General features: G+C 37.1%; 1 long non-coding RNA gene across 1 annotated transcript in view; it reads left to right on the top strand.

Annotated features, from left to right (window-relative positions):
- The window catches only part of LOC111560164, a 30,936-nt gene extending 21,921 nt beyond the window's left edge, over positions 1 to 9,015 (top strand). The window contains exon 3 of the long non-coding RNA XR_002741820.2: positions 8,842 to 9,015. This is a non-coding gene — a long non-coding RNA (uncharacterized LOC111560164). The remainder of the gene's footprint in view (positions 1 to 8,841) is intronic.
- Positions 9,016 to 14,612: the final 5,597 nt, after the last annotated feature.

Raw genomic sequence — 14,612 nt, 5'->3', positions numbered from 1 at the left:
TGGCAGGAATACTATGAATGTGATCCTGTGTTCTTACCAGTATTTCACATCACAAGGCACATGATGTTGACTTTTCCCACTATTTATGATGTTAACTTTTTAAATGTTTGTTTATTTATTTTTGAGAGATAGAGCACAAACTAGAGAGGAGAAGAGAGAGACAGAGGGAGACATAGAATCTGAAGCAGGCTCTGGGCTCTGAGCTGTCAACACAGAGCCCAATGCAGGGCTCAAACCCAAAAACTGTGAGATCATGACTGAGCCACGGTCAGACACTTAACTGACTGAGCCACCCAGACACCCTGGTAATGTTAACTTTGATTGCTCAGTTAAGGTGACGTTTGCCAAGTTTCTTCATTATAAACATATTAGTTTTCTTTCTGTAATTAATTAGTGATTTGTGATTAGAAACTTTGAGACCATGTAGATATCCTATTCTTTATCAATGGGATAGTTTCAGTACCCATTGTTGATTCATACCTGAATCAGTTGTCACCTAATAATAGATTTTTTACTACCCATTGGAGAGGAATAGTCAAAAAGGCAATGGGCAGACTCCTTAAACTCATAGTATCATCTGCCCCTGACAGACAGTTGAACTAAAAACTTAGGTACCTTTTAGACCAAAAATGAGAATTAAGTTGGAGACTTAAAAGGAAGCAGATATGTCAAATGTATTAGAACCTGCTGCTATTATAGCTATCACAGCCATTAATGAGAAGAGGCCCGCATACTAGTTTAGAATGATTCATTAAATAGTTAAGCTCTACTTGAAAGGAAAACTTACGCATATATCCCTGACTTGTGGATTTCTCAGGCAAATCAAAGAAAACAGAAAGAAATATTAGGACCAAACATTTAACTTAAGATGCTTTTTGTCTTAAACTTTATCAAAAACAAAGTGACACAGTTATAGGATCAGCATGAATTTAACTCAGATTGAGAAGGGGCTTATCCATGGTTTGTGCTCAGAAAGAAAAGGAGGATGTTGTAGGTGAGGGAAAATCTTTTCTTCTACCCATCTTAGTTTTTCTAGCTATGGTCCTACAAATTAGACTGATCAAAAACAGATTAATAAGAGAAAAACAAGGTTATTAACATGTGCATTGTGCATATACACAGGGGAGTACTCAGTGATGGGTAAACCCCAAATGATTGGTTGGAACTTGAGTTTAAATACCACCCAAGAAAAAGGAGTTTGGGGCATTTGAGAAGGGGAGGCCAGTTATGTGAAAGTGACTAAGAAAAGTATGGTACACAGGGATTGTTGGATGAGATTTGTTATGCAGATTAAAATTGGTGCCTTCTCAAATGGCCAGTTGTTAAAGGTCCTCCTCTTACTGGTAGGAGAGATTGAGGACATCTCTAGAAATAAACATTTCCTTTATATAGCATGGTATGTTAACCAACTGGAATTAAAATAAAAACTTAAAAAAAAAAGAATTTCCTTTATAAATGTAATTTCCTTTACAATAGTAAAACTTGTGTCCTGTTTTTAGGGCTTTTCCTGCATCTGCTAGTTTTCAATGGCCTTTACTTCAAAATAATCCATATGCCAAAGAGGTGTATTTTGTGGTGGCATATTTGGATACTCCTCAATATTTATAAGGGACTAGGAATTCTACTGGTTCCTGCAGTAGTGGGAAGAGAATCCATCTCAAGCTGCCAGAACCTAGTTTTGCAAATAGAGTTCGATGTTCTTTACTCTTTCCCTCCATGAGATGGGTAGCAAAGAACATGCCTACAAGGCTTCTTCAGGTCATACCCAGTATTTTAGGCAAAGCATGATGCTGGAAAACTATAAAGGATTGGCACAAATGATATGACCTTGAGAAATTTTAGGGATAAATATTATTCAATTTTTTTCGATTTGTTTTTATTGTGGTAAAATACATATGATGTAAAATTTACCATCTTGATAATTATTAAATGTACAGTTCAATGATATTAGATACATTCAAAATGTTTGTTGTGCAGCCATCACCACTATCTCTATAACTCTTTTTATTTTGTAAACCTGAAACTCTATACTCATTAAAAACAAAAACAAACAAACAAAAACAAACAAACAAAAACAAAACTCTTCATTCGCCCCTTCCCCTAGCCTCTGGAAATCACCATTCTACTTTCTGTACAATGGCTTTGACTACTCTAAGTATTTTATGTAAGTGAAATCATATAGTACTGTCTTTTTGTGACTGGCCTATTTTATTTAGTATAATGTACTCAAGGTTAATCCATGTTGTAGCATGTGTCAAAATCTCCTTACTTTTTAAGGCTGAATAATATTTCACTGTATATGTGTACAACATTTTGCTTATCCATTCATCAGTTGATGGGCACATGGGTTGCTTCCACATTTTAGCTATTGCGAATAATGCTGCATCATACATGGGTATACAAATATCTCTGAGATTCTGCTTCCAATTCTTTTGGATATATACATAGAAGTAGAATTGCTGGATCATATAGTAATTCTATTTTTAACTTTTTGAGAAACCATCATACTGTTTCCACAGAAGTTGTCCCATTTTAGACTTCTACCAATAATGTACCAGGGTTCTAATTTCTTCAAATCTTAACAGCCATCATAATGGATATGAGATAGGATTTCATTATAGTTTTGATTTGCATTTACCTAATGATTGATTATGTTGAGCATCTTTTCATATGCTTATTGTCCATTTGTAATCTTTCTTGGAGAGATGTCTATTCAAATTCTTCACTCATTTTTGCATTGCATTGTTTGGTTTGCTATTTACTGAGTTTCAGGAGTTCTCAGTGTCATCTGGATATTAATCGTTTATCAGATACGATTGCTAAATATTTTCTCCCATTCTGTGTGTTGCCTTTTTACTCTGTTAATATTGTCTTTTGATGCATTATTTTTAAAAATTTTACAAAGTTCAATTTGTCTTTTTTTTTTTATGTTTTGTGATCTTGGTGTCATATCCAAGAAATCATTGCCAAATCTAATATCGCGAAGCTTTTGCCCTGTTTTCTTCTGAAAGTTTTTTAGTTTTCAGTTTTACATTTAGATCTTTGATCCATTTTCAATTACATTTTGTATATGGTTGGGTAAGGGTCCAACTTCATTCTTTTGCATACGGATATCCAGTTTTACCAACACCATTTGTTGGAAAGATTGTCCTTCCATTGAATGGTCTTGGTACCCTTATCAAGAATCAGTGAACCATGTATAAGAAGGTTTATTTCTGGGCTATCAATTCTATTTCATTGATAATTATGTCTGTCTTTATGCCAGTACCATGCTGCTTGGATTACTGTTGCTTTATAATAAGTGTTGAAGTCAAGAAATGTGAGTCCTCTAGCTTTGTTCTCCTTTTTCAAGATTGTTTTGGCTACTTGGGATCCCTTGAGATTTGATATGAATTTTAGGATGGGTTTTTCTATTTCTGCAAAAAACATTGCTAGGATATTGATAGGGATTGCATTGAATCTGTAGATTTCTTTGGGTGGTATTTACATCTTAACAAAATAAGTCCTCCAATCCATGAACATGGGATGTGTTTCCATTTATTTATGTCTCCTTAATTTCTTTCGGCAATGTTTTATAGTTGTCATTGTACAAATCTTTCATGTTCTTGGTTGATTCCTAAGTGTTTTATTCTTTTTGGTGTTATTATAAATGAAATTGCTTGCATAATTTCCTTTTCAGATTGTTCATTGTTAATGTATAGAAATGCATCTTATTTTTATGTGTTGACATTGTATCCTGCTACTTTGTAGAATTTATTAGTTCTAACGGGTTTTTTTGTAGAATCTTTAGAGTTTTCCACATATATGATCATATCATCTGCAAACAGAGATAATTTTACTTCTTCCTTTTCAATTTGGGTGCCTTGTATTACTTTTTCTTGCCTAATTTCTCTGGTTAAAACTTTTGATGCAATTAACTCAAAGTTTTAAAGAAGTTTCATAACTTCATTACTTCTTCATTGCTTATTAAAAGGCTTAGGTTGTTTTGTTTTGGTTTGGTTTGGTTTTTCAGACCTTATCATTAGTCAAGCACTCTTAAGAGTTGGAGGCAGTGCAAGGGAGTAAAAAAAGTAAAGTATTTCAGATATCATTCAGAGCCATCAATCAAAGGACACCCTCACGTGTGCTCGGGAGAGCTCAAATAAGCAAGAGTTTTCTGCATTGATCTTTTTGACTAAACCCATAAAGTCAACTCATAATCCAGTATAAAGGAGTATTATATTTAAAAACAATTTGTGGAATGAGAATTAACAATCATAGAGTGCATAATCTATGAGTTAGCACTATATATCTTTAGAAGAATCATGTATGGTTTTATTTACAAAAGAGAAAACTAAAGTTCAAAAAGATTGAGTGACTTATAAGTTACAGGGCTAAGATAAAAGCCCAGTTCTGAATCTAGAATCCTTTTCACAGTGCTACAGTGCTTATGTATTACTCTTATACTAGCAGGTATTTGTTTGAGAACAACCAAGAAAAGGAAATGACTGAGGTCAAAATAATTTATAAAGTGAATTTAAAATGCTTTTTGTACAACTTTTAAATTTGAGTTTTGGTTGTAAGAACTTTCAGTTCATGAAAAGAAATTGTTCCATACACCACTGCAATAGTACTAATAGCTATTAAATACTAATAGTTATGTCTAGTTATTATTGCTGTAGAACACCCAGTAGCTTCTCTACAGTAAAGGCATTTAACAGGGATGGAATTCATCAAACTCAGAGTAACTACACAGATATAAAAACTAAAGAATGCAAAAATTAAAATAAGACGTGCTACAATAATGGGATTGTGTATGATTTCACTTTCTTTTAACAAATAAAAATCACTGCCATGGGCCACAGGCAGCCGATCAGGCAAGTCAGGGTGGCCTTGTGGTGGTGGAAGGAGGGCTCTTCTCCCTCAGCTCTGGGAGCCTTCCCTGGCCCCAGCTGTCAGCTCCCCCCCCCCTCCCACCCCCCCCCGCCCCCCCCCCCCCCCCCCCCGAGCCCAAGCTGGAGTGCAGGGATGGGGCACCAAGCTGGGTCTCAGGATTCTGACCTTCAAGAAAATCCTTCCATGATTGGACAGGACCCCTGGGGTAAACATTGCAAACCTTCAACCTGTTCACTATTACGTCTTCAAAAATGAATCACCGTTAGAACAAAAGCTAAGAGAATTAAGACAAGAAACACAAGAATGGAACCAAGAGTTCTGGGAAAACCAGAATTTGACATTTCATAAGGAAACAGAAGAATTTATTTGCTCAAGACTGAAAGTTAAAGGCCTGGAACTGAGAGCCAGATCAGGTCAAAATGCAACATTTGACCAGAAAAAATGGCTGACTTTTACAAGGAATTTTTAAGTAAAAATTTTCAGAAGCACATGTATTATAACAGTGGAGCAGCCGTCACTGTGTGCCTCTGCCAGATGCAGGAGGAGGTGCTGAGTTGTACAGCACCTGTGAGGTATTCTTACCAAAAAAATGGAGTGAAATCTAGTGAGACCTCCAAACTCAATACCAGTTCACAGGAAAAAGAGACTGGTAGAAGTATAATTTTGCTATCACCTTCTTCATGGGAAAAGTGGCCCTGGAGAGGGTTTGGAACAAGCTTACACCAAACAAAAGAAAACCAGCACTTAGAAGCCTACCCTGAACCACCCACCGGTGTCCAAGTTTCCAGGAGAAGCAGCTATTTTGGGAGTTCATTTACAAGGGCTCTAAAAACCTGTTAGGGAACTGAGTCCTACACCTTTTTTATGGGGGCCCCTTGGCTTATGTCAGCACAGGGTGGACTGGAAGAGGAGTCCTGGTAAGCAGGGGGCCATGTGACTCTGTCCCCACTGTGGATTCCAAGCTGGTCCTGGGTCACAGACATGATATCAAATAAAACCCAAGCACTGTGTAAAAATAAATAAGTAAATAAATAAAAGTAATGTGTCGCTATTATCATGGTTATTTTTAATAAATAAACATCAGGGAGAAAAATACTTCTATGGAATTTGCTTGTGAATTGCTCTTCTAGCCTCATTAAAAAAATTATTTTCCTAAGCCTTGGAACTAATTGAATTCTGAATAAACTTACTCCATTACTTAGAATTAATTTTTTGGACTGTTTTTACAATGCAAATCTTTTGGTCTATGCTGAATCAGGAAATTCTGTTTCCCAGGCAACTTTGTGTAAATCAAAGCTGAAGGTCAGACCAAAATTAATGCATTACATTAAAGTAAAATAGGATTGCTTTGCATTTCAATTGACGCTATTTGGTTTTGTGTGTTTAAATGTCCCTACTACCACTGTTTAATTCTAGGTAGCTTGAATCTCTTGTACATTTTATGTATAAAACATTTTATGAAAGAAAAATTACATTTTAAAAATTAAACAGGAGTGAAACACAAGAATTAATCCAGTGATAAATTTTCATCTTCATTAGTAATGAAAGACATTGAAATCCAATTAACAAGGAAATGATTTTGCTCACCTATCAAGTAAGCAGATTTAGAAAATAATGCTCAGTACCAGTAACAGTACAGAGAAATGTTTCCTATTTTGGCTCCACATCTCTACGGCCTCCTAATTCAAGTCCTCATTATCTCCTGCTGGAACAATCTCAGTAATTCCCTTCTAAATTGTCTGCCTGATCCTAGTCTTGGATTTCTTAAGTCCAGGCTCCACACTGCAGCTTGATAAATCTATTTAAAATATAATTCTAACCATATCATTGCATGTGTTTCTCAGCCTCTCAGTTTCCAGGGTGGAATAGTTAATGACGTACAGCATCTGTAGAGAAATTGCTAAATGTGTGGTTGCAGTTCAATTTTGCCATGGTTAGTACAGACAATAAAAAACTCACTAAATCTAAGATTTGTTCCTCTGATACCCACAGGAAGCCAAATTAGAATTATAATGTTTGCATAGTAAGCCTGGAATTAGAATAGGGACCTGAGTTGTACAATTCAAATGGTTAAAGGAAACAAGTTTAAAAAGCTTGGAGCTTTCACCTCCCTAGCCATTTTCATCAGTAGGAGATTCTCTGCCTGGACAGTGCTTCATAGGGATATGTGCAACTTTTCATTTTGGGGTTCCATATCTTGTACTCCAAAAAGAACTTACCTTTCTATTTTTGTAGGGGAGGAAAAACTTTTTCTCTACCCTCTTAGGGTCTCCAACTGGGCCTGACATAAACTGACAGAAGACAGATTAACAGAGAAAAGCATACAAAATTTCATGCATATTTTCATATGTACATGGTACTTAGTCTTCATTGGAAAATTAAAACACAAAAAGCTGTTAAGCCTGGGTGCTTACATACCAGGTTGATTGAACAAAGTACAGTAAAACCTTGGTTTGTGAGCATAATTCATTCCAGAAGCATGATTGTAATCCAAAGCACGTATAGATCAAAGCCAATGTCAAGAGCCATTGGCTCAGCTGTGGTCATGTGATGCTCAGCATCACATACTACTTGTATTATAAGACATTGCTTATTTTCAAGTTAAAATTTATTAGAAATGTTTGCTTGTCTTATGGAACACTCACAGAACAAGTTACTTGTAATCCAAGGTTTTATTGTATAATAATTATGGAAAACTATCTAAAATATATGGGGAAACTAAAGGAAGATGAGGGTTATTTCAACAAGATTTGTTTGTACAGATTCTTCTCAGCCTTGAGCTCCCTCTCAGGAGATGAGAATTTTCTTTCCCTCCAGGTGCAGGAAAGGGCTTCTTTTGCATGGGAGTTTTCTCTCTTGTTTTCAGGGAGAGAAGGAAAGGTCATAGCGCCTTTCTTGCACCTATTGTTTTTCAAGTAACTTTAGCTCAAAATAGTCAATATACCAAGTCAGCATATGTTGGGATGGCATGTTCTGAAAACCTTCATTTACCTTATCTCTCTAAAAAAGGTATAGTACCACTGCTTAGGGTTTTATTTATTAAAGTTTAATCACTTCTCAGACTTGCTCCTCAAGATTATTTTGATTAGGGTTGCAGGTATTCCCAAACCCTTTAGTCCTAGAGTTCTGTACAGTCCCCAGGTTTTTTACTACGAAGTCACTAATTTAAGCAAATGTTTGAGTACCTATTCTATGCCAAGCACTTTTTGATGTTCTGGAAATAACCTATGACCTAAACAGACACTATTTCTGTTTTTTGAAAAATGCTATAAAAGTAGTTTTCCCAGGGAGCAATCTTACTTTTTCTTATTGTTAAGTTCTTGGGTAGCCTCTCACTGTTGTCACTATTCCCAAAAATAGATCATTGGGAAGTTTATTAAAACTTTAAATAATCATTTAATATAACAAATAATAACTTCCCAATTATCTATCATATATTGGCTTTTCTTAAAATATAACAGTGAGGATGATCCTAACTTTTCTATTCCTCTTAAATTTAACAGTAGATAACTTTAGATAACATGTGTAGAATAAGCATTGCCGTTAATTCATGTTAAAGAGTTTGAATTAGGGGCATAGAATTTTTTTTTTTAATTTTTTTTTTTCTCAACGTTTTTATTTATTTTTGGGACAGAGAGAGACAGAGCATGAACGGGGGAGGGGCAGAGAGAGAGGGAGACACAGAATCGGAAACAGGCTCCAGGCTCTGAGCCATCAGCCCAGAGCCCGACGCGGGGCTCGAACTCACGGACCGCGAGATCGTGACCTGGCTGAAGTCGGACGCTTAACCGACTGCACCACCCAGGCGCCCCTAGGGGCATAGAATTTGAAAGTTGTCATTAAATTATTTGCTACATTCACATACTTCTCTCATTCTTCCCTCACCTGACAGTGTTGAACTTTCACCTGAGCCCTGTGTTTTGAGCAGCGATGGTTAAGAAATCCTTTTACCCTTTTGTGTTCCAGGAAATGACTGTCCTCAAAGCACAAACTTGGCTTCACATATTCCAAGATGACTTCATCCTTCCTCATAACTCCCATATTGCAGATGACTAATTTGTTTACCTACCATTATAAAGCCCCAGACTCCCCCTTTTTCTTTGAGATATTTGTCATTAATAAATTTTCTCTCTAATGCAATCATTCATATGCAATCGTCTCTTGAACTGTCCATTAAAATTTGTCTTTTACACACCAAATCATAATGCTCAGTGCTACCTTAACACAAACTTCACTGGGTTTTTATGAGAATTAAATGATTTAGTATTTGTGTAACATTTTAAATGATGTCAGAAATCTAGTATGTGTTCAACAATGTATTATCTGTATTACCTGTATTATCTGTATTACCTGTATTATCTATTACTATCATCATTATTTAATTGATGTTAATTCCTAATCAATGTTAGCAAAAAACTATTTTTCAAGTTGTTAAAGAAAAATTATTCATGATACTTCTTTAAGATAGTAAGGCAGACCTAATTCCAAGTGGACCATTGCAATGTTATAGGGATAATGCAGTGGGTCTCACAGTAGGGGAGAGAGATTGGACTCAACTCCCAATATAGCATGGGCAACTGGGATGGGGGTCATTACTAAGAGGAAACATTAGGGGTAAGAGGGGGTGGGATGGGATTCTGGCTAAACCAACCCAATAGGGTTCTCGCTGAAGGCAGGCCACGATGTTCAGACATCACCTGGGGGAATGGTGGCAGATGAGGAGCCCAATTAGATATTGAGGGTGATCAGATATGGAAGATGGGAGATTTTAGTTACAGCAACTTATCAAGACTCTTAATAAAAGTGAACAATGCTGAGAGGGTCACTGGAATCCAAAAGTCAAGCCTAGTTGAAAAAGAGTTCAAATGAACTCAAGTAGAGTTTGATCAAGGAAAAAAATCTTTGGCATCAGGAAAGGAGTCTGGAAAAAATCCCATCTATATATTGTATTGCTGTGCGGCAATCTGACCTAAAGTTCCCAGAAGAAGAGCAGGAAAATGTCAAGAGGGGAGGTACAGGGGAAATATCAAAACTGAGAAAAGAAGTGGTATTCTCCTAGATTCCCAATCCTACTTCTAGACAACAGAGTGAGCAATTTCCTTCCAATCTCATCATTTGAAATGTGTATCCTCAGACCAAATCCCCTACCCCTACTTCATAGCATCACAGCTCTCATCTAGCAGAGACCTCTTCCTTCATCAGTGCCTCCAGCCTAGAACCGTCCATCCTTCCTCTACACCAATATCCTTGACATTCTAAGGGAATTTAACAGCTCCAGTTCCTTTAGTTCAGATTTCTTTTTTTCCTTGACTCTATAGACCTCTCATCTCCATTCTATCAGCCAGGCATTTACAGAAACTTTACTTTGATCTTCTCATCACAAGAAATCTGAGAATCTGAGAACCCTCAGATTCTTTAAATCAGAAATCCCTCTCTTGAATTTCTTTTTTGAATGTCACATTTACATTTGCATGTTATAGAAGCTAACTTACTTTGTACCTTCATTATGACTTTCAGTTACCTAACCATTCTGTCTTTCTCAAGTTAAAAAGGACCTCCTTGCTTCCCAAGACTCTCTTCAAACTCAATGTGTTCGGGGATATGTTCAGCTTTAGGGAAGAGAAAGTACAACTAAAAGTGGCTGGAATCAGAATTCTTTCAGAGTTGCAAATGTTTAAAAGTAAGCTAAGTGTGGTCATTTAATCTTTGGAGTGGGCAAAGATGTGAAAGATTATCTCCTAAGCAGCTTTGCCCATCTATCTTCATGTAGCAGCATATGAATATGTTCATTTCTTTGTGTGCCAAGACATGGAAATGGATGGGAAGGGCTGGCTTAAAGGAATAGAGGTTTACTGTCTCACCTGACATGAATGTTGGGAGAGGCAGTTCCAGAGTGGTGCCATGGTTCCACAATGCCATTAGACACCCAGGCTCTTTCTACTTTCTTGGTCTACCATCCTTATCATACTATCATTTGTCTTCTTAATTGTTGCCTCACAGTACCACATGGCATCAGTTCCTCCAGGCCTCAAAACCACAAACCAGGACAAATAAAAAAAAGAAGAAGAAGAAGAAGAAAAGAAAAGGGGAGTGGGTAGTGACACCAGATCACATCTTATACCTCATTGGCCAGAACCAAGTCACATGGACACTTTAGTGTCAATAGAGTCTGAGGAATGGAATTTTTAGGTTTTACAGCTGCTGTAATAGAGTCAAATAAGAAAAAGGGGGGGGGGGGAGGTTGGGGGAATGGGTGTTATGTGAGCCCATCAATCTATAATATCTGACACACCAAGTTTCTAGGGTAATTCTATTTTTAATTTTTTGAGAAACCTTCATTCTGACACAGCAAGTTTCTAAGATGACAATATTTAATATAACCATCTCTAGCGGAAGTTTAATACTCTAGACGTATGGTATCTCACCCAAACCTGAATCTTCCCCAGTGTGTACTTCTAGCCTCTTATTGAACATCAGAATGATGCTGAAGGAAGAATGAGGCTAATACAATTATTTTCACTCTCCAGTTGAAATCTGACCCTTGTTGCAGCTCCAACTTTCAAACACAATCCTAGTTGTGGTTATTGTGGGCTTTCTTTTATTTTATTTTATTTTTTTCAACGTTTATTTATTTTTGGGACAGAGAGAGACAGAGCATGAACGGGGGAGGGGCAGAGAGAGAGGGAGACACAGAATCGGAAACAGGCTCCAGGCTCTGAGCCATCAGCCCAGAGCCCGACGCGGGGCTCGAACTCACGGACCGTGAGATCGTGACCTGGCTGAAGTCGGACGCTTAACCGACTGCGCCACCCAGGCGCCCCAGTGGGCTTTCTTTTCAAATGGCCATCCCTTTTCTTCATGAGATTGAAAATAATACCAAATCTGTCTTGTGTCATATCTCATGTCATATATAGGTCAAAATTCCTTTGATGCTATTAATATGAATAGCAAAAGCAGAAAGAGGAGTGGGGCCAGGTCAGGAACCCAGCCAAGTGACAAAAACATCGAGACTGAAGAGAGGGCTAGTGTGAAAATTTAAGCTGAAAGGAAGTGATCAAGATTGTAGCTGTTATTTGGCAACAAGGTAAAGAGGCAGGGCAAGAAGTCAGGAGGGCTTGCACTACACCCAAATAAAGCTATGAGGACTGCATTATACTCTAACCTGGTCTCTTTTGAAGGCTTCTGGCCCTGCCCCCAAGAATATGCCACATCACTCTGAACTCACCATAGGGCAGATTAATTCAGCTAAATACCTTCGCTATAGTTTCTCCTAAATTTCTATTTCTTTCCTTGGCATTTCACTTTATTTCAGTCCTACATTTCTAACTACTCACAGAATAACCCTACTCAGTTGTGTACAATGTGCACAAGAACATTATAGTGATATCTGAAGCAAAATGGAAAATAAAGTCACCTGCACTACTACCCATCCCAGTGGGTTAAATTCCAATTTGTAGGATATAAGCTGTGAAAAGCTTCTTGGATGGATTATCAGGAGGAAGAAAGGTGTAGGGCAACTAAGCTCCACAGAATCTTGACACCTTGGTTTAGATGACTAGGAGCTGAAGAAAATCGCCATTTCAAAGCTGCCAATAGTTTTTTGTTTCAGAAAAACATGATGACATATTTGGGAGAAACAATCCCTTTGTCCTGATTAAACCTATTGAATTTTTTTGTTATGTAAATACAGAGCAAAGACTACAGTTTAAAAAAAAAAAAGAAAAGAAGGGTTTTGTTTAATTATGCAAAAGATTGTTCACTTGGTAGAGAAGAGTTGAATTTCCAGATTTGATTCCCTTGAGTGAATGTCTCCCCTGAGATTAAGATTCCTTTATACCTGAAAAGGGTTGCTTTTTCTTGGGAGATGTGAGTTGAGGACATTATTGGTAGAAGATAAGGACCTGGGGGCCAGAGGTTGAAGGAACTCTTTATATAAGACACATTGTGAGCCCTGGGCAGGAACAGCAGTTTTCAGCTCCAGATGGTGAAATGTGATACAGAGTTGAGGAGGCAGCCTCCTCTGCCCAGAATCTTTCATCAACTAACACCCAGAGGAATGTCAGCTTTTAGAATCTCAGACCTGGAAACAGCATTCAATGTTTCCTGGTCTCTCTTTGTCTCTCTCTCTGTCTCTCTCTCTGTCTCCTTCTCTGTCTCTCTCTCTCTCCCCTCTCTCTCTGCATCTCTAACTCTGCTATCCCTCCAGTGGTTTCATTATCTCTTACGGCAAACAGCCATTCTCCATAAGACAAGAAATAGGACCAATGGCATCTGTTTTCACAGACCTTCACAGACATTCAAAGACTTCTAACTTTAAACTCTTGTTTAAAAGCAAGGCCTTCTTCCTTCCTTGCTATCTGTATCTAGAACAATCCTGATCATGATAATGTGACTCGGATCATATGACTTACCTCACAGAGTGAGAAGTATTCAGACTGACCTGGTTTTAACCACACACCTAGAGATAGAAGCTTTATCACTAGAAGAAGTCAGTGATCTGACTGGTGTACTTGGCAGCTATAAACAGTAGCTACCTCTTGCATTTTGTGAAAAGTTGAGTAAGATTTATTTCCCAACTCTGGGCATATATCCACTGTTTCAGAGCCCCATCTGTACTGCCTTGTACTCTCAGGCAAGCCCTTAAGGAAAGAGAGAACAGACATGTTGTCCAAATGCTGGAACACTAGCCCAAAGAATGGGACCCAAATATTTGTGAATGAAAAAATGAACGAAAATTCTGAATGCATTATTTCTTAGACCTTTTCTACTACCCACTTTGTTCACCTTACTTCTTTCCTTCATGTAATCAGGGTCAGGGAATATAGGTAAGAAGAGTGGTCTTATCTGCCCTGACTCTTAACTGGATATTAAGGGAAGGGGTTTGAGGGATACAATCTGTCTTCAACAACATAAACTTGAAGCATTTAATCCCCATAAGTCTGTGACGTAGGAATATCCAAGATTTTGGATCTTTAAACATGTAAATCAGTCAGCATGAGTGTGGTAAATTTAAACTGCTATAGGATCAGAATAGATATTAATATTTATCATTATTATATTTATTGAGAAAAATTTTTTCTCATAATTTTATTTAGAAAAATCAAGGAAATTAATTTTTAAAAAGAGGGGAAACAGTTTGACACCCTAACAGTAATATAACTGTACTCATTAAAGAATTATTTACAGCAGATTCCTAATTATCATTCAGGACAATAACAATTATGCATTATCATTAATTATGTATCAAATTTACTGGAGTGCCTGGGTGGCTCAGTGGGTTAAACATCTGCCTCTTGGTTTCAACTCAGGTCATGAACTCACAGTTTGTGAGTTTGAGCCTCACATCGGGCCCTGTGCTGACAGCGTGGAGCCTGCTTGCGATTGTCTCCCTCTCTCTCTGCCCCTCACCTACTCTCTCTCTCTCTTTCTCTCTCTCAAATAAATTAATAAACTTTAAAAATTATATATCAAATTTACTTTGCAAATTTTTCCAGTTTTATTGAGATGTAATTGACATATACTATTGTATTAAAGGTGTACAATATAATGATTTGCTGTATGTATATACAGTTGACCCTTGAACAACACAAATTTGAACTATAGGACAGATTTTTTTCAACAAATGACAGTACAGTACTGTAAATGTATTTTCTCTTTCTTAGGATTTTCTTAATGAAATTTTCTTTTTTTCTAGCTTTCTTTATTACAAGAATACAGTATATAATACTTATACAAAA

This window comes from Felis catus, chromosome B1, assembly GCF_018350175.1.
Source record: "Felis catus isolate Fca126 chromosome B1, F.catus_Fca126_mat1.0, whole genome shotgun sequence".
In the NCBI taxonomy this organism is placed as follows: domain Eukaryota; kingdom Metazoa; phylum Chordata; class Mammalia; order Carnivora; family Felidae; genus Felis; species Felis catus.
This window is presented reverse-complemented; position numbering and strand designations above follow the sequence as displayed.